The 19435-nt window shown below is 56.7% G+C and overlaps 1 protein-coding gene across 2 annotated transcripts in view; it reads right to left on the bottom strand.

The window, feature by feature from the left end:
- Nucleotides 1-19139, bottom strand: part of CAMKV (CaM kinase like vesicle associated) — a 52395-nt gene extending 33256 nt beyond the window's left edge. The window contains exon 1 of one of the 2 annotated variants that reach the window (XM_050958730.1): nucleotides 18924-19139. The gene's annotated coding sequence lies outside the window, so the exon portion shown is untranslated. Of the gene's footprint in view, nucleotides 1-18751; nucleotides 18830-18923 lie in introns of those variants that run through there. The other variant, XM_050958731.1, reaches the window with a different exon arrangement.
- Between the last annotated feature and the right edge of the window lie 296 nt (nucleotides 19140-19435).

Here is a 19435-nt window from a genome sequence, read left to right as displayed (position 1 = left end):
GGAAGGCAAAAAGCAGAGAGTTAGATTTCTATATTTTGAGGGAGTTGTGTGTGAACCTGCAACTTGGCCCTGTTGCTTTACTCCTTGCCTTCCTGGTTCTAGGCATGCTCAGGGACACACATGGCTGCAGGGATGGAGTCTCAGGTTTTTTAAGTAGCATTCATTCCACCGCTAAGGATTTACTCCCCTTGCATTAGCCTCCTTATTTCATTGACATTTCCCTTTCTGAAGCTCAGCATCAAGATCTCCTTTTGATGTCCTCCCCACCGCTTAGGGTGTCAAACCTAATTCTGTTGTGGTCACTGTAACTTAGTGGCTCTGCTACTGTCACTTCTTGAATTAACTCCTCTATGTTAGCAAGATCAGCTGCTCTGATCAGTGTGTGCTTTAGCTAGTCCATGAAGCGACTACTTAACATGTTGAGAAATGGTTTTCCTAATCTTGGTTCCATTTCCTCAGTTGCTAAGTGGGTAGCTGAGATCCTCTTTGTTCCCATTTTGTCAGACTTTGCTGCCTCGTTGATCTCTCTCAGCACCGTGCACTCAGTTTCCTGTTTTTGGTGCTAGCACCATTACAATTAAAGCTCAGACTAAACTTACTGCTTCACAACTGATTTTTTGAGTGCTCAAAAATCCATATCCAAACTCCGATTGCCTAGAAACGTGCTGTGCCTCAGCAGTGCTTGTGGCAGGTGGTCCAAATCCAGGCTAAAGTTGAGCCCGGGGTTCCTAAGACATGGCTGAAATTATCACATTACAGCAAAGTGTTTATGGATTTTTATAACTTTTTTGCACCCACCTAGGGCTCAAACTATTGCCCTGATCCTGCCTCGTATTGATCACAGCTGGCATCTGGCACCTCCTGCCCCTTGGAAAAGCAACATTTCCAATGTGTTGTGGGGTGATAGTTAGATTCCCCCAGGCAGCTCACACCTGGGGGATGAGCCAAGGAGAGTGGTTGGAGTGCAAGCCAGATGACTGCTGGTTGGCAGGGGGCAAAGGACACAGCTGCCCTAGAGTCACAGAGCAGCTCACGGCAACAGGTGACAGCCATGCTCAGCCCCTACATGTTGGCAGGAAGTTCAAGTCCTGCCCTCTGCAGATTTCTGAGCTTGTCAGCTGTGCCAGTTCCATCTGTGTGTGTAATGGGGGGGGGGGCGCGCAGGGGTCACAGAGCTTCTTTCACTTAGGAACAAAGCTTTTTCATTAAGGACTGATCGTTCCCAGAGCTCTAATATCCACACTCAAAGTCAAATTGTTCTGAAAGCTGCCTCCTCAGGGCCAGAGGTGGAGCAAGTGCTGCCAAGTGAGGGCTGGGCTGGGCTGGTGCCGGTTTTGAGGCTGGCTGCACTCAGCGATCCGGAAGGGCACCATACACTGCCACCCCCCTATGAGTGGGCATTAATGCAGTTTTGGGGCAGTGGCTGTAGTTCTATTCTCAGCCCTGGGACTCGTGTCCCAGGCAGATCCAGCAACATGAGCCTCTGCTCGCTGAATGTTGGTCACGCGAGCTTCTATGGCACCCTTTAGGCACAGCGCTGCTCCCCCCACACTCCGGCCTTTCAGCTTCCCACCCATACCACACCCTCGAGGTATCCCCCGTCCCATGCTCTCTGGTTTGCTGCCCTCTACTGCCCTCACCCTCCATCCCTCAGCTGCCCTGGATTAGAATTTTGGCCTTCTGAGCATGCCAGGCCCCATTACCAGTGCTGTCAAGGGGCTCTAGCCCAGTGGATTCAGCACCCCCTAACCCTGTTTTTTGGCCCTGCCTGCCCTCCCATCATTGATCCTGGCTGGTGCTACACAGACAGGGCCTGCAGAAATCCCACTGAAGCAAATGGGCAGCAATTGTGCCACCTCCAACTGCTACCGGCCACCCCCCACACACGGCATTTCTCTAGTTGAGTCCAAGATCCACCCCCAAATCCTGCAGCAGGTGCTGGGCAGGGAGAGGGGCTATAGATGGAGGTTCTGCCTTATGAACCCCACCAGGCCCTGCCAGATCCCAGCAGGTGATACCATACAGTCATTTGAACAAGCTTTATATTCTCCCATTGGGATGAGCAGCACGCCCCCGCAGACCCACAGCAAGATCGTCCCCACAACCCACAGCGAGAGCACCCTCCCCTCGCAGACCCACAGCAAGATCCTCCAGCTCCCAGACATGAACAAGATCCCCCCCACAGCGAGATCCTCCCTGCAGATCCACAGCGAGATCCCCCTCTGAAGACACATAGGGAGATCCCCCCTCCCCCTCCAGACCCACGAGTGCTCACAGGGAACAGCCACCACGGCAACCAAAAGGGAAGCTATGCTTTGTCTAGGTGCATGGTCACAGCTGTGCACCTCCATCAGTGTTATGGGGTCCCCCTCTGGGCCTGGTCCATGAAGCCAGGACTCTGTCAGGCCCCAGTTAAATCACGTGTGTTGCCCAGATGGCGGATGACCTATCAGCAGGGACTGGGGGCATGATGGGCCAGGGCAGCACCCACGGCTCTGGCTGTGATGGGCCTTGCCACCTGGGGGCCTGGAACCATCTCAGGGGCTGTGGTTCAAACCTGGACCAAGTCCTCACTTAACGTGATGGGCTCCACCTTGGGGGATTGAATGAGGGTTCTCTGGAGCTCCCAACCAGAGCTGAAGAGCCGGGGTTGTATCCGACTCACATCCTCTGGGGCTGAGGTGCAGAGGGGGATGCATCACTCACACAGACTCCCAGGGGGCTTATGCACCCCAGGCTCTATTATAAGGCCTATGGTGACTGCAGCCCCTCTGGGATTGCAGCTGAAGGAGCAGCTGGCCATGTGTCCCTGCTCATCATGTGCCAGCAGCCCCACATAGGAGTCTGTGTAGGTAACTCAGCATACAGGGGGCACCCTCCCACAATGCTGTTCCCTAAGCACACTGGGGAGAACGTGGGATTAAAACCAGCAACACCCTGGCTAACGAGGGACAGACGAGGGGGGAAGGCCCAGAAGGGGCAGGACTGAAATGTATCCAAATCAGTTCTTCTCCCCAAGATCTCCACAGCCTCTGGATCTCCAGACCACTCCCTCTGGTCCCTAGGGTGAAACCACAGCACAGTGCCCTGCTGCTGGGCTGTGTCACAGAGGGCCCAGGAGCTGCTGCTGGGCTGGGATCAGAGCTGCACAGGGATTGGGATGCAGGCACTGGCTACAGCTCTTGCTGTGTCACATGCTGTCATGAATATAGAGGGAAGGGTAGCAACTTTTATGTATGCAGTAGCATAAAATTCCTCCTTGGCCACTGTACTGGATTGTCTTACCTGTGAGGAGTTAAGGAGTTCAAATAACCTAGTTGGCACCTGAGCAGAAGGACCAATGAGGAAAGAAGATACCCCCCCCCCCCCCCCCCGCAGATTTGAAAGTGTGTTTGTTGTTCTCTCTCTGGATGGAGGGAGGAGCCAAGCAGGTCCAATGTCTCCTGAAAATATACCTGAAATAATCCATCTAAAACCACAGAAACTGTGAGCAAGGCAAGGAAATGCTTTAGATTATGTTTTGTTTTGGCTTGTATGAATTTTCCTGTGCTACAGAGGTAGTTTTATTCCTGTTTTTCTAACTGTGAAGCTGAGCCCAGAGGGGAATCTTGTGTTTTAATCTTTTTATTACCCTGTAAAGTTACCTTCCATCCTGGTTTTGCAGGTGTGATTTTTTTTTTTTTTTACTTTTTTCTTTATTATAAAGTTCTTCTTTTAAAGAACCTGATTGTCTTCAGGACACTGAAATCAAAGGGTCTGGTCTGTGCTCACACTGCTAAGGCAATTGGTTGGTATATTATTCTCAAGCTTCCCCAGGAAAGGGGGTGAAGGGGCTTGGGGGTATATTTAGGGGGAATAGGGATTCCAAGTTACCCTTCCGTGAATATTTTGTGTAAAATCACGTGGTGGTGGTAGCAATACCAGTCCAAGGACAAGGGAAGGGATTTGTGTCTTGGAAAAAAAAGTTTTAACCTAAGCTGGTAAGATATCACCTTAGGAGGCTCTTTCATGTGGGTCCCCACAGCTGTACCCCAGAGTTCAGAGTTGGGCAGCAGGAACCCTGACACATGCACATTGCAGGAGTGACTAGAGCCCTGCCAGGATCCGGGCCCCACGTGGCCAAGTGCTGCACAGACACCAGGAGACCCAGCCTGGCCCTGCAATGCTCCCAATCCAAGTGACATGCTAAGGATGCACGGAGAGGGACCAGCCCCCAGCCCCACCATGGGGCAGGCAGGGCGAGGGACAGAGAGCTACATAAAGAACTCAGGAGTGGGGCTGCAGTCCAGAGGGACTCTTAAATCCAGGCCATGGTTTCCCTCTGACTGTCCAGCTCCAGCAACTAGTCATTTAAAATATGGATAATACAAACTGGACCTGGATTCATGAGCCCCTGGATTGGGCACAAAGGGGCAGCTCCAGAGGGAAGGACAGGCCTCGATTCCTGAGCCCCTGGGATGGGCGCTGGGTGCTGTATGGTGAGCACTGGCTCAAGGATGGGCAGAGTGGCCTGCACTGGGTGACGCAGCTGTTCCATGAGCTGTGCCCAGGCTGTGTCAGGACCCCAGAGCTGGCACAGTGGACCAGGACTGCACTCCAGGGAAGTGACCAACAGTGCAGCACAGACACAATGGGATTTCAGGCACCATGGGTCTCTGGAGGCACTGGGGGAGGGGGAGGGCAGGGATGGCCCTGCAGGCTGACTGGTCCTAAGGCTCCTGGCACAGTGATTCACAGCCCACAGCCCCAGGATGGGGCACTGCTCACCTGGGGGCCCAGAGCCCTGGATGCATTGGTGGCAGGGGGCCTTTGCTCTGTGGGCCTGAGGCACAAGCTGGGGTTTACTGCTGGGCTGCAGCTGCCCCAGGGCTGCCTCCAGCCATGGTCAACCTGATCCCCTCCCCCCAGTCTATCATCTACCTCACACCATGGGAACGAGGAGGGGGATAGGGCCCCAGGCTTGGGCTGCCTCCTGCTTCTATTGAAACCAACAGCAAAGACCAGCAGATCAGCAAGGGGGCTGGACTGAGCCTCTCTGTACAAGAACCACTTTGCCTGCCACAGAAATGCAGCCACTGCTAGGATGGGACATGCCACTGTCAGCATCCACACAGCACAGCAGCTCAGGCCAGGAAGGGCAGAGGAGCCCATATCCAATGAGCAGGGGGAATTCAGGATTCACACCATTACCCAGATTGACTGTGGTGTGGACACCACAGCTTTGGAAAACAGCAACCCCTTGCTGCCCAGCAATGGGTCAGCCACACCTGAGGGGAGAGCCCCACGCAGCAGAGCCACCTGTCCCCTCCCTCCCCGCAGCACTGCTCCCCCCAGTGCGGTGCAGTGGGATCAGTGCTGACACAAGCCCCCCAGTTCTCTGCTGCCCCTCAACACACTGTAGTTCCACCCTGCTCCCCGCACCATGAGAGGGCGGCCAGTCAACACCTACATGCAGAGCCATTGCAACGGCCCACAACATGACAGGATCATAGGCCAGGGTTAGGGGGCTATTTTGTCCTGCAGAGCTGCACTGCCCAAGTTGCTGGGATGAACAGCATGCCTGAGCCCAGCCCTGCTGACAGTCCTGCCCAGTATGAGCCCCAGGGGCAGCATGCCTGAGCCCTGCCCTGTGGATGGCCATGCAGAGCCCAAGACGGCTGCATGCACAAAGCCCAGGGGCAGCGCCCACCCCACACCCTGCACAATCTGAGCGTCCCTGGGGCAGGGACTCTCACTAGGAACACCCCTAATCAAGGGGTTGGGATCCCTTGTGCTCTCACTTCCCCCTCTCCTGCACACAACAGGCCCAAGAACTGAGAGGAGCTGGGCTGGGGTCTCTACACTTATTAGCTGGAGGCGGGGGGGAGGGAGGAGAGGAGTGCAGAGCTCGCTGCTCTGGGTACCAGGCACTGAGCCTGTTGCTATGGAAATGGGAGTTGTACAAGCAGGATAAAGGCAAGTCTGTGAGGAAGGCGCAAGGCCAGTCAAACACCCTGTTAACAGGGGTGGTGGGGGGGGTCTGAAATGCTCTGTTGGCAGGAGAGGGACAGGAGGAGGGTCTGAGACACCACATTAGTAGGGGAGAGGGTGGGGGGTGGTCTCTGGGCTGCAGGATTCACTACAGAGACTGCTGGACACAGATTCTGTAGTTCTCTGAAGAGCTCTGGTTCCCAGTCTGTGTTGCCCTGTGTCAAGGCTAGGAGGCTCCCCACAGCCCAGTGGGGTTGCAGGGGGTAGAGGCACGGCCACAGGTACTGCTGTGGCAATCGACCCAGATCAGCACTCCCTACGAGGCCAAGCCAGTGGTTGCCCCATGCTGTGGCAGGGCACCTTGGCTGCCCGGTGCTGGGGCAAGAGCGTACAGTGGCATGGTTAAAGCCCCCTCCTCACTGCCCTGGGAAGGCAGGGCATGGAGAAGTGGCCAGGCAGAGAGGTGCCTGTGTCAGGGGTCCAGGCGAGGCCCCTGGGCCTTTCCCTGCAGCAGGATGGGCCAGGTGACAGAGGGCCCTGGTCATAACGTGCAAGATAGTCTCCAAGTCCATTGCACCCGCTCCCCTGCCCATGAGGGCCCCAGGCACATATCCCTGCTGCCTGAAAGCCTTACGTCCCTCAGCTGCCACTGCCTAGAGTCCTGGGCCGAGCAGGGCAGTGCGAGCATTTCAGTGCCCAGACAGGGCATCTGGTGGCACAGGGAATGGCACTGAGGGCGCTGCAAGACAGATTCCCCCCCCCAACTTCCTCCAGCCAGAGCCAGGCACCACAGGGAATGAGGTGGGACAGGGACATCTATGCCAAGAGCCAGGAGTTGACTCAGAGCACAAGGGGCCTGGCCTGGCCAGCTGGCCTGCTGTAGAGGCAGCATAGCTGGGTCTCACCCCTGGACGCTGTTGAGGGAGCAGCATTGTGGGCCACCAGAGACTCAAAGCCATGGGGGGAAGCCAGCAAGACTGCAGCGGAGGGGGTTGGGCGCATGCATGACTGGCCCAAGGAGCTGTGACTCCCCCCAGCGGTACAGGAGAAGGAAGGTAAGGGCTGCTGGATGGGGAGGGGTTGAAAAGGGAGGGCAGAGAGGAGGGCTGACAGTGAGGTTCTAATTCCCCAGGTGGGGCTTTCTGCAGTATCCAGGCAGCCCGCTCTCCCACAGGACAGGGCTTCGTGCCTGCACCCTGGCTCCTTGCGCTGAAGGAAAGCAGCAGCAGCAGCAGAGAGAGGCTAGCGCCTCCCGCTCCCACTCAGAGGGCCGAGCTGGGCTGCAGCAGGCCCAGCAGGAATTGGGTGGGGTTTGCAGGGCTTGGGGCTGGGCCAAGCCTCCTCACTCGTCCCAGTCCCAGCACAGATTTGGGGAAGTCAGGGGCGCTGGGAGCTTGTCTGGGTTTGCAGGTGCCCACATCACCACCCCACAGGCAGCTGGCTGGGAGGGCATGTGCAGTGGCCCCCCTCTCAGCCCTCGGGGGGCACCCCAAAAGGGCACAGGGGTAGCTAGCCTGGCTCATCCAGACTCATAGGGCATAACTCACTCTGCTAGAGCTCCTCAACTTGTGGGAATCCAACAGCCATTTCAACACCTAGAAGGATCCAGGGCAGGATCCAAGCTCCCCAGTGAGGCTCCCACTCTCTGGGGCAGGTGGGGAATCCAGGGGAAGATCTGACCAATGTGGAGCGAGGAGGCTGGGACTGAATGGAAGGTGTGGCCGTGTGAACCAGCCACAGGTTCCTCTCTGGGGTAGCTGAGCCCCTTTGGTTCCTCTCAGTTCCTGCTGTGACAAAGTGTGGTCGGGTGTTTCTTGGCTTTTCCAATGGTTTGCATGCAGAAGGAGTGGGACGCAGTTTCCCTGGGTGTTACTGCTTTAATGAGGGGATGAGAGAGGGAGTTTGTTGTTACAGAGGACTGGCAATGGAACTTGGGACCCCAGCCAAAAGCCAGGAGAATGGATACCCCAGCAACTGGTGACCAGGAGGCCCAGCTCAGGAGTCACAGCTGGTTCTGCCAATGGGAGGACAATGGGCTGCAAAGAGAGGACCCCCATGACCTGGCTGGAACCAGCTAATCAGAGGGGTACAAAGGATGGCTGAGGGGGAGAGGAGGCCCAGGCAACCCTGCTTACCTGGATAGTAGACAGTGGACAGAGGCAGGGCTTGGGGGAAGTGATATCAGATGCCCAGCTGGAAAGCACAGGGCTCAGGACTGGGGAGAGAGAGAGAGAGAGAGAGAGAGAGCGGGCAGAGCCCACCGGGATGCAGGACAGATCTAGATGTACTGTGCTGAGGGCCCAGAGGGTTTTCTGTGCTGGGTTCAGATGCTCAACAAACCCTCCTGTTTTACACTGAAGGAGAATTGCTCCAGTCTAGAGAACAGGGTTGCATTATTCCCTCTGGGCGTTGAGGCCCCGGGGGCCCAGAGCAAGTGGACTCCCTGAGGGGGCCCACGGCGAGAAAAAGGCATGCTGAGGGCTCAGAGAGGTGCATTTCCAGGAGGCAGAGGAGCCTACGGCTTAACCTCCAAGAGACAGTGGTTCCCTGAAAAGGGCTGTGACACTGAAGGAGGTTCCTCCCAGGGACTGCACGGGACCAAGAGAAAGCACAAGTCCTGTGACAGCCCACAGGGAGGAATGTGGTGCCAAGGGAGCAGGGGACATGACGTCACTCACTCCTGTTCTGGGGAGCAAAGGGGGCTCAGGGAGATCTCACTGTTCCATCTCGGCACATCCCAAACCAAGGGCTGGTCTACACTAGAGGAGGGGATTGATCTAAGATACGCAACTTCAGTACATGAATAACACACCAAAGTCGAAGTCTCTTAGATCAAGTTACCTACCGTCCTCACGGCGCAGGATCGACGTCTACTCCACTACTGCCGTTCACATTGGTGGGGTTCCGGAGTCGACAGGAGCATGTTCAGGGATCGATATATCGCGTCTAGATGAGACGCAATATATTGATCCCAGAGAAATCGATTGCTACCCGCCGATATGGCCGGTAGTGAAGACGTACCCCAAGGCACAGTTGGCAGGATGTACAACAGGGAAGCTGTTAGTCAGGAATGAAGGGCATCAGCAGAGCTCAGGGTCGAGCCCAGGGTTGGGCCAGCAGGTGACTGCAGGGCAGAAGTGAGGGGCACTGGCAGAACTGTGCAGGAGGAGCTCTCTTTTTCCTTAGTCAGTGACTAACAAGTACCAGATTCATGCCCATTAAACAGTTTAAACTCCATCTTGGTGCCCTGTTCTTAGCAGTTGCCGAGGGAGGTGGGGTACAGACAGCATGCAATGGAAAAGCAGGGAGGCCAGGGGTTGACTAGTTGAGGGAGAGGCGCTGACAGCTGGCTTCCCCAGGAAGGGACAGCAGGTTTCACTGGCCGATGAATGGGGAGGGGAAGTTACATGTCACGCAGAAAGTGGGGCTGTTACAGAGTCTGGCTCAAGCACAAGCCTTAAAAACTCAGTTGTCCAGCCCTCAAATTCCCTGGTGTTGGCCATGTTGGCAGCCGACATGCCAGCAAAAGCTGGACCCAGGATGGGTCCCCTCAGCCTGGGCCAATTGCTTTTCTCTTCCCTCCCATTCTTCTCAGCCTGCCTCAGGCCCTCTCAGCAGCTTCCTGCTCCATAGATACAAGATGGCCCATCCTGGCTTCCCCTGCCTGCTACATTCAGCATCCCATGGACCCCTCTCATCCTTTCTGGGGAATCAGGGCCTCCCTTGCATTCACCTGTCCACCATCAGCAACGAAGATAAGAGCAAGGTGGAAGAGCCCTGAGCTGCCTGCGTGTGGAAAGCACAGGAGCCCTGTGTCATTGGGGAGGGTGGGGGGAGATTCTCTTCTCTTTGCTACATTCCATGGGGGTTATGTGGAAGTGCCGCATTAACACCCCTGGAGAGCAGGGATGGCATTAGGCACTGAGGTGGGGCCCCAGAGGCTTGGGCATAGTGGCACACATGGCAGGATGTGTGCGAGATGCAGCGTGTTGGAATGGCACAGGAGGGGGTGCTCGCTCACATTGCCTGCCGCTCGCAGGCCCGTAATAAAGTAGCAAAGCATTTCATGGGTCTAATAAGGAGTAGGGAAGCCAGAATTAGCAATTCAGCCTCATGCCCTGGCAGGGGAGCGCAGCACCAGTCCATTTCCAAGGCACTCTGGTGGGCTGAGCTGGCACTCAGAGCCTGCCTTCCCTGGTTAGTCACAAGGACAGCACCAGCAGCGGCGCAGATTTGGCAACCATCTGCTCGTCAGTGCCCAAGCTGCAGGAGCCAGGCAGTGGCGGAACTGGGGCTGCGACCTTCCAGGACAACAGCAAGGGAGCCCCACCCAGGCATGGGAGGACACAGGCCATGAGCCAGAAGAGAACAGGTGTGTGTGGGAGTATCAGGACTGGACAAGAGCAGGATAGGACAGAACTGAGTTTGGTGCACCGCTGGGCCAGGGTGCTGAATGCTGAAAGACACAAGTCTAGTAAGAGGGGGACAACAGGGGGAACAAGACAATGCAGCCTGGTAATCCTCATCTGGCTTAGGGACTTCTCTGGCCTCCATCACTTTAGTATGTGGGCACCTCACCGTCCATCTCATCTGTATCGCCACAGCCCCCTGGGCAGCCGGGCAGGGCTGTTGTCCCCATGGGAGAGAGATGGCACGACTGGCCCAAGCTCACACAGAGAGTCTGCAGTGGACACATGAACTAAACCCAGGTCTTAAGTCCCAGTGAGCACCCTAACCACTGGGCTATCCTTTCCCATGACTGCAAGCCCCCCACCATTCCTCTGGAGCCCACATGGGTCCAGCAGGGCTGCTCAGAGCCAGGGCTAGATGCTAGAACCAGGACAGGAGCCAAGATGGAACCCAGAATCAGCTGAGGTAGCATAGCAAAGAGACAAAGACAAACAAAACCCAAGGGGGGCCAGGGAATGAAAGGAACTTTTTCCAGAGACAACATGACTCTGGGAACTGGGGCTATAAGAAAAACAACCAACATGGGACATACAATAGAATTCACAAGAACTGGTGACTGAAATATTTTTGACTCCTGAGTAATCTGACCTTTTAAAACTCACTGACAACGAAAAAGGGGAGATAACTGAGAAATCTGAACCTAGTTTTCAGGGCCCTGTGCATCTCCAGGCCACAGAATTTGCTCCAAAATCCACCCTTTGCAACCATAGGTGCCAACTTCACCTCTGCCCCATGGGTGCTCAACCCCACTTCTGGCCCTGCCCCTACCCCGCCTCTTTACCACCTCCTCCACTCCTCCCCCTCCCTCCCAGAAAGTCCTGAGCACTGCCAAACAGCTGTTAGGTGGCAGATGGGAAGTGATGGGAGGGGGAAGGAGCAGGGATGTGGCACGCTTGGGGAAGGAGGCAGCGAGAAGGGGGTGGGGGCAGGGAGAGCTTGTCTGCTGTTGGGTGTAGGTCACAGCTAATTTTTCCCTGTGAGTGCTCCAGTCCCACAGCACCTACGGAGTCAGCACCTAGGTTTGCAACTGAATCATGCTCCAGAATTGATTAATTCTGCTTTTAAAAAAATTCTCATCCTTATAGTCACAAAGAAAACCCTTAAAACATGACCCAGTCTTATGGTGTCTGCCTGAGTTTGCAGAGAGCCCCAAGCGACAGCTGTTCACATATGCCCCTTTGGCTCACCAGATATTAACTCTGAAACATAATGTCTACTAGTTCACATGTTCAGTGGAAACGGCCAACTAATGTGCTTATCCCAATATCTCAAATTCCCCTCCACCTTCACACCACCACTGTTCTCCCCATGCACACACCCTAACAATTTTGTCACTGCAGGTGGATATTGTCAACACAATCTGCACCATATTAAAAAGGTGGGGGCCATGTAAAATTCAGAACAGCGAAAACACCCTCTGCATCTGATGAAGTGGGTTCTAGCCCATGAAAGCTTATGCCCAAATAAAATTGTTAGTCTCTAAGATGCCTTGTTGTTTTTGCTGATACAGACTAATATGGCTATCACTCAGGATAGTGAGACACACCAGGAGTATTTCCTGGCTATATCTGTCATTGTACTACTAGAATTCAAAAGCAATAAAGCAAAGACCTCAAGTTTTTAATATTACCTAAGTGGATGCTGCCTTTCCAGTCTGCTCCACCAGGGGGAAGTGTCATGCACATTAGGTTGGACTTGCACAGCCACAGATCAGGTGGCATTCTCATGCACTTGGATATGGAGGGAATTGGCATACATGCTTGGGGCGGCACATTTTCAGGAACGGCATTCCAGCCATCTTTTTTTTTTTTTTTTTTTGGGGCTTTGGGCAGCAAAAGCCTAGAGCCAGCCCTGGCAGCAGTAGCGCGTCATGTGCGGGGGGCTCCCTGGGGCCACTGCGCTTCGTGCTGCGGGGGAGCAGCGCCTGCACCTTGTGGTTGGACCAGGCAGGCTCCGAACACGGGACACTCAGGCTGGGGGCTACCTCACAGGGCACACAGAGCCACCTGCAGGTGCTGCAGGGCAGCTGCCCCCCAGCACCACAGCCGGGGCTGAGCGAAGTGGCCTGAGCTGCCCAGGGACTGAAGCAGGGCGGCCAGAAGCAGCAGAGGGGCCATAGAGGGAGGGGCGCTGCTGTGTGTGGCCCATGTCCCGCTATCCAGGGCTCCACTCCCTCTGTGGCTACCCTTTCGGGTCCAGGCCACTCCTGGAGGCAGGAGCCCTGGTTGGAGAGACCCTGGGCTGAGATGTGGCCTGGGAGCCCCACTGCTCACCCTGACCCTGCCAGTGTTGGACTGGCTGGAGGCAAGGAGGGAGCGGGAGGAGTCAGCACTAGTGGCGGGGAGCCCAGCACTGGGGCAGCAGGGGGTGCTGGTGGGGGAAGAGAGAGCCCAGGGCTGGGGTGGGGGGCAGCAAAAAACCTAGAGCTAGCCCTGGCCACTGCCCCACCAATGGCAGCTTGAGGGACGGGGCCGGGGGGGGGGGGGGGGGGAGGAAGAGAGGCAGAAGAGTGAATGTAGAGCCAGGCCCTCACACAACAAAGGAGAGAGTGTCACCAGCTAGGTCTGACTGTCTCAGCCAGGCAGAGTTGGCACTAACCAGGAAAGAACCTGGCAGCTGTTCAAGGAGAATGGAATCAGGAACAATAGGCAGCACTTGGCATTCTAAAGGAAGAGGCTGTGCCAAGGAAACATGACAGCTTTTGGGTTTCTATAACACAGGCCTGATGGCTCAGGGGAGCCGGGACAGGGTAACTCGGATTTTACAGCAGCATTCCAGACCATCTAACAACAGCTCACTTGGCTTGGCTGGGCCTGATTCTGGACATCCTGAGCACCCCCTAAAAGGGGTCACATGTCCTCTACTCTTATTGACTTTAGTGAGCACAACCAGGCCCCATGGATGGCCTGGGGCAGAAACCCACATCCATGTACCCAGCTGGGGAAAAGGGGCCGTGTGGGATTGGGTGTGGGTCCAGTCTTGCTAACATCCTCGTTAAGGCTTTGTGGGAAGGTCACTGTGTGAACGCACAGACAAGACCACCCAGGGCAGTGTCACGGAGAGCAGGGGAGGCAGAGCTAATTCAAAGGAGCTGGACGAAATGCCAGGGGATTCGCCCTGGGGCAGCTGCAGCTGACACAGCGGGAGCATAATTTTGGTCATGGGCACTTAGTGGCAGAGATCTGCACCCTGGTGATGCCAGCAGAGACTTGGAGGCGGCAAGGGGAGCAGGCAAGTTAGGAATTTGTTGATGTTCTTCTGTCTGTTACAGCAGACCCCCAACCAGACTGGGGAAGTGCTGCTATGCACACACACGTACACACAGCCCCTGCCCCCAATCGCTTAGCATCTAATTTAAGACAAGATGCAACAGCCTAAGACAATAGCTGGGGAAGTGGGAGGCAGGGCGTGGATGGCATGAGGAGATGACGCAGCTTTCACAAGCCAAGGAGCCCGATTCAACATAAACATCCCTCCTGCTGTACTGTGGCAGTAAATTAGCTTCCCAGCCCTCACCTGTCCTCAGCCCATACACATAGCCCCAGCCTGTTAGACTCTCACCCCCACCCGACTTGTTTTGCACCTTCCAGCCCGCTGTCGCAGCCTGAGCTTGGGGGTTAACAAGCAGCCGCCTCTGCCGAGAGCTTTCTGGAGCTCTGCTTCCAGTTTCAACTAGGTGAGTGGCTGCCAGAGAATGGAGCAGCGAGCAGGGCAATTTTGCTCACTCAGGGGCACTGGCATCATGTACCCGGGAGGTGACAGCCCGCTCTGGGTGGCACTTGAGCTACCTCTCCAGAAACAGCGGCTTCTCTTCTGACACTGTCTGGCTAAAGAGCAACAGCCACTGATCAGGCCCCCAAGATGGACCTATATGATGGAGCTGTGATATCAACCCCCAAAACTGCCTTAAAGGAATTGTTCATGGTGGTGCAAGGAGTAACAGACGGAGACCACTGGCAGAGCTGGGATGGGATAGAAGGACAGGGCTGGCATAGCAGGGGGCTGCAGGTTGGGACTAAGTGGCACTGGCAGAGCTCCATGCAGGGAACCCATCAGAGCTCTTCCAACCAAGTATCAAGCAGGGACCAACCCTACTTAGCTTGTGAGATCTGAGGAGAACAGAGCTCAAGTGAGATGGCTGCAGATCATAAAGAAACCCCAGGAAAGAGCCTTTATTGAATCTAATAGCCTCAACATCAATCACGGCAGCAGAAAAAAGGAAAGTCGGCTGCTGGGCTGTATTAAAAGAATGAGGAAGGGGAAATGTTGTTTTATAAATCAGTGGTTTGTTCACACTTCAAACCCTGCACTTGCATCCTGTCCTTGTAGATGTGAACGTTGAGAACAAATCAAGAAAAGGCAGTGGGGATGGGTGGGGAAGGGGGAAAACAGGGTGGGGACATTACATGAGAGAGTTGGGAGTTGCTGGGGTCAGTGCATCTGGAACTGCAAATTATTCTGAGTGGATTTGGCTGAGGTTTGCAAGGGTCCTGAAGGATCTAGTGGAAATGTCATGGTTCCTCCCTATCCCATAACAAGAGAATAGGGGGGAGTCTCAGCTGATAGCCTGTGGAACTCACTGCTACATGACACTTATGAGTCACATGCTGGAAAGGGAGTTAAAAGGACAGAGACATTTTGGGAGTCTGAGTAACACTGCAGAGCCTCCAAAGTGCATTAGGAGGCATTTTTAAGGGGACCAACGATGCTTTTAGTCACAACAAATCTTGCATCTTGGCAGGGGGTAGATTAGATGATCCTTGCGGTTCCTTCTAACCCCATGAGTCTGTGATTGGCTGAAGCACAGAGGTAGGAGCCAGCCTGTAGGCACTGATGGATGAAACCAACTGCCTCTGCACATGAAGCTTTGCAAACCCCTCCAGCAGCTGTCCCAAACCAGGGCAAGGCCTGTGCTGAGCAACAGACCAGCCCCAGTCAGCCAGTCTCTGACTTCAGTGAGCATTCCTGCCCCCTGCAGTCTATCAGGATGCTGGGGCTACTGGGAGGGAAAACCCAGCCCATGAACTCTGACAGGAACAATACATCCAAACCATCACTGGCTCTCAACAACCACCCAACTGCTCACAATATTCTAAGAGAATTCACCAGCCCCACCCACCAGCTGCTCCCTGTGAGAGATGAGCTGGGACACGGTGCCCCAGGAAGCAAGAGGGAAGACTGAGTCCACATGATGCTTCCTGCTAAGTGGTCTGCAGCCTAGCACTGGCTCTGCAGCATCCCAGGCAGCTCAGACATGCCCCGCCAAAGTCCCAGGTAGTATTAGGCCCTCCATGAGCCAAGCCCAACTTGCACTTTGCAAGAGATACATATGTACCTGACACCAGCACCAGTTCCTGAGCACCAGGGCTTGCACTGAAGTGTGGCCTGTCTCAAGGCCAGGGCCGGCTCCAGGCACCAGCCAAGCAAGCTCGTGCTTGGGGCTGCAGATTCTACACGGTGGCATTCCTCCCAATCCTAGGGTGGCACGACCGCTTTTTGTTTTTGTTTGTTTTGGTTCTCTGATCCAGCCGCCCTGTAGGGGGTGGTGGTGCGGAGGAGGGGAGCGCCCTGCTGGGAGTGGGCTGAGTGCTCTGTCTGCCCCAGCTGGTGCCAGGTCTGCAGCAAGCCCGGCAGCCCGCATCCTTCCCTCCCTGCTGACCGGAGCGGTGGGGAGCCCACCCGGCAGGCGGCATGGTGGTCAGGGCCTCGTGGCGAGCACCCTGCTGAAGCCCTGGCCGCCCCCCTTCTCTCTCTCCCCCCTGCTCCTTACCCCTCCCCTCCACTAGCTGGGGTACGTCTGCAGTGCAGGGAGTCCCCCTGCACCCTGGTTCCAGCCATGCTGCAGGTTGCCCCCAACCCCCTGCTTTGCTGCTCCGGCCATGCAGCAGGGTTTTTTTTGTTTTCTTTTTTTCCTGCCCTGCTTTGCCGCTCCGGCCACGCTGCATTTTTTTGTGGGGGGTGGGGGCGGGATGGGATGCTTGGGGCAGCAAAAAAGCCAGAGCCAGCCCTGCTCGAGGCCAGAACTCACTATCACCTGGGGCTGGAATTAAGGAATGGAAAACATACAGAGAGGGGGAATCAGGCCAAGAAATAACCTCCCACTGCTGGGGGAGTCCCCCAACTGCACAAAACTAAGCAGGGAAGGATCCTACAATGGCCAGGCTGGGGAGGGCAGTGTGACCAGGTCAGGGTCCACCAACACCTGCTTCATTGGAGATTTAAGGAGAAAACAGCAACACACCTTTGAAACGCTGAGAGCCCAGAGGGCCAGATTCAGAGTTGGCATAAGCTGGCACTACTCCATTGCAGGCAGGGAAGTTGCACCCATGTACACCAGGTCCAAACGGAGCCCAGGCAGTCCTGGGTGGCTGGCATGGAAAGCAGTAAGGTGAAGTCTGCCCCCTCCACACAAACTAGGTCTGGGGATACCAGAGGCACTGCTAAAGATCTACCCTATCCTGTGCTGTCTCTCTCCTCCCCAGGTGTAGCAGTGATTTCCAGGGCTCTGTGCCCCCTCCCCGCCGACCCCAAGTGAGCTGACTTCTGATTCCTGGCTACAGCCTGATATGCTCAGGCTAATATTTCTCCTCAGTGCCCTGAAGCGCAATGTGCAGGCACCGGGCAGCATGAACTGATGGGGTCTGTTTGGATCCCAACACCACAAAATGGGTTTTAAGTTCAGAGGAGTGGGTGGGATGAGACCAATTTTCCAGCATCTCCAGCAGTGAGTGGTAGGGTGCCACCGTCCCTTACAGCACATTCTTAAGGCTGAGCCACTGCATTTCAAGTGCAGGTCCTTCCCCACAGCCAGCACCCCCCACCCCAAAGGGCTACAGCAGGGAGCTCAGGTTGAGGGAAGGCATCAGGATGCAGGAGGGATCTGAGGCACCAGTGGGTCAGGGAGGCCAGATCCCATCGGAGTTAGAGAGGTCAGATAGACTGTGTTAAAGGCTGGGGGGGGGGGGGTGAGGAGGACCACAGGGCTGCCCTGGCCCTACTCTCCAGCCTTTGTCCAGATGACCCTGCAGAGGGCAGGATGGAACAATCCCACCCCAACTCCACTGAGGGTCTGGGGCAGGAGTCAGGGCCTGACATCCTACAAAGGTCAAGGAAGGGGTGGGGGCATCTGACTTTGTGAGATGGCTCCAGCTAGGGAATCACGAGGAGAAAGGGGGATGCAGAACTCCAACCCCTCCCCCTTCACACATACATGGCCATCACATGTGCATCCCCACCCAGGAGCCAAACTGCACATGTGGCTATATCACAGCTGTGAGCATATGCAAGACTCTGCTGGAGTAGATGGAAACCACCTCTGGGCAGCCAGCCCTGGGGGGCCTGGCTCAGCCCTCACCCCCTGTCACTGCACCTGCTGGAGGTCAGCATGACGGGTGGGGAGGGAATCTATTTGTTATACTTAACATAACATACTCCCCTCCTGCCCAGCAATGGCTCCACGACGCCCCACCCCCCAGCTCTGCATGCTCTGCCAGCGGCACGATCCCAAAGGTGCCACCTGGCCGCCCCAGGAGGGCTGCCCGCGCGCCCCCTGCCCGCGCAGGCTGAGCAAGGCAGACACAGTCCTGCACGCGCAGGCGGGCATGGCCCCAGATGCTGGCATGCTGCACCCACTCCCACACCGGCGCTGGCACAGCACGCGGCACACGCACACGCACACAGACCCCCTCGCCCAGGGCGTGCCCCCCATGCTGCCTGGCAAAACTTGAACACCCGCTGGAGCCCAGCCCCCACCCCCGTCTTCCCTTTATTTGTGACATTAGCGGTTGTCATGGAAATTAGCGCCACGTCTCTCGCAAGGGGGTGAGCTGGGGGGAGAGGATGGAAGGCAAAACAGCCCGAGCTGGGCGCAGATCAGTCCTCGGCCCCCCGGATCCTGACCAGGGGGACCCCACCGCCCCCGCTCCCGGAGTAGCCCCGCCTGACAGCCCGGGGCGCCAGCCCATGGGTACCATGCCCCGATGGCTCCCGCGCGGTGCCAGCTCCCGGTCAGAGCGGAGCGGAGCATTCCCCCTCCCCCGCACATGCTGCACCGGGCGCCTGCAGCGAGCTGCATGGGAAGGAGCGGCTAGCGACTGGGGGAGCTCTCCTGCAAAGTGCCCAGGCACCGCCTCAGGCTCCTTCCCCGGGTAACTTTGTCCGGGCACCACAGTGCTCGACTCCAGCCGCCTCCCGCTCCTCGTCTCTGCCCCGCCGCCGTCCCCCGGGAGGCGCAGCGAGCCTCTTGCAGCCTTCCTGCCTCCAGCGCCGTGGGCGCTGCTGTCCCCTTTGCTAGGGGGGCGAAGACTCATACCGCAGTCACTCTCTCTGCGCGAAGAACCGGCAGCCGAGCACCTGCCCGAATTACAGCCCTCGGCTCCACACAGGGCTGCCCGCGGGGAGGGAGGCACACAGCATGCATGGCGCGCCCCCTCCCTCCAAATCGGGCGAGTTCGCCGCCCGCGCCCCCGGCCGCTCGGGCTCACCTGCAAGCCTGCTCCAGCCGCGGGAAGGTGCCGGCTCCCTCAGCCCTGCCCCAAACGCTCAGGGCTCCTGTGCCGCCCACCCCACCGTGCCTGGGCTGGGGGAGCCGGGCGTCACTTGGCGGCGAGCTCCTTGGGGGGGCCGGGCGGGGCAGACGGAGCTAAGCACGCTCCCGACTCCGGGCACCTGGAGCATCTCCCTAGAGTTCGCCGTGCGAAAGTTACAGGGACTGGACTGATAGGGGCCCGCCCCGGGGAGGGGCCAGGACCCGCTGACGTCATCGGCAAACTTTAGGCTCCTCCCACTGATGGGGAAGCGGGTGCTGCCTGGACGGGGGTCCACTAGCTCCCTCTGGGCAGCCACGGGTCGGCTGGCTGCAGAGGGCAGCGTCGGGGCATCACTGGGCTGCCAGCGCGTGTAATAGAGAGGGAGGTGCAGACCACGGAGAGGAGCCCTCGCAGGGTCAAGAACTCCACTGGGGGGCCCACAGACGCTGCAGGTTACCCAGGGTGCT

This window comes from Gopherus flavomarginatus, chromosome 6 (genome assembly GCF_025201925.1).
Source record: "Gopherus flavomarginatus isolate rGopFla2 chromosome 6, rGopFla2.mat.asm, whole genome shotgun sequence".
In the NCBI taxonomy this organism is placed as follows: domain Eukaryota; kingdom Metazoa; phylum Chordata; order Testudines; family Testudinidae; genus Gopherus; species Gopherus flavomarginatus.
This window is presented reverse-complemented; position numbering and strand designations above follow the sequence as displayed.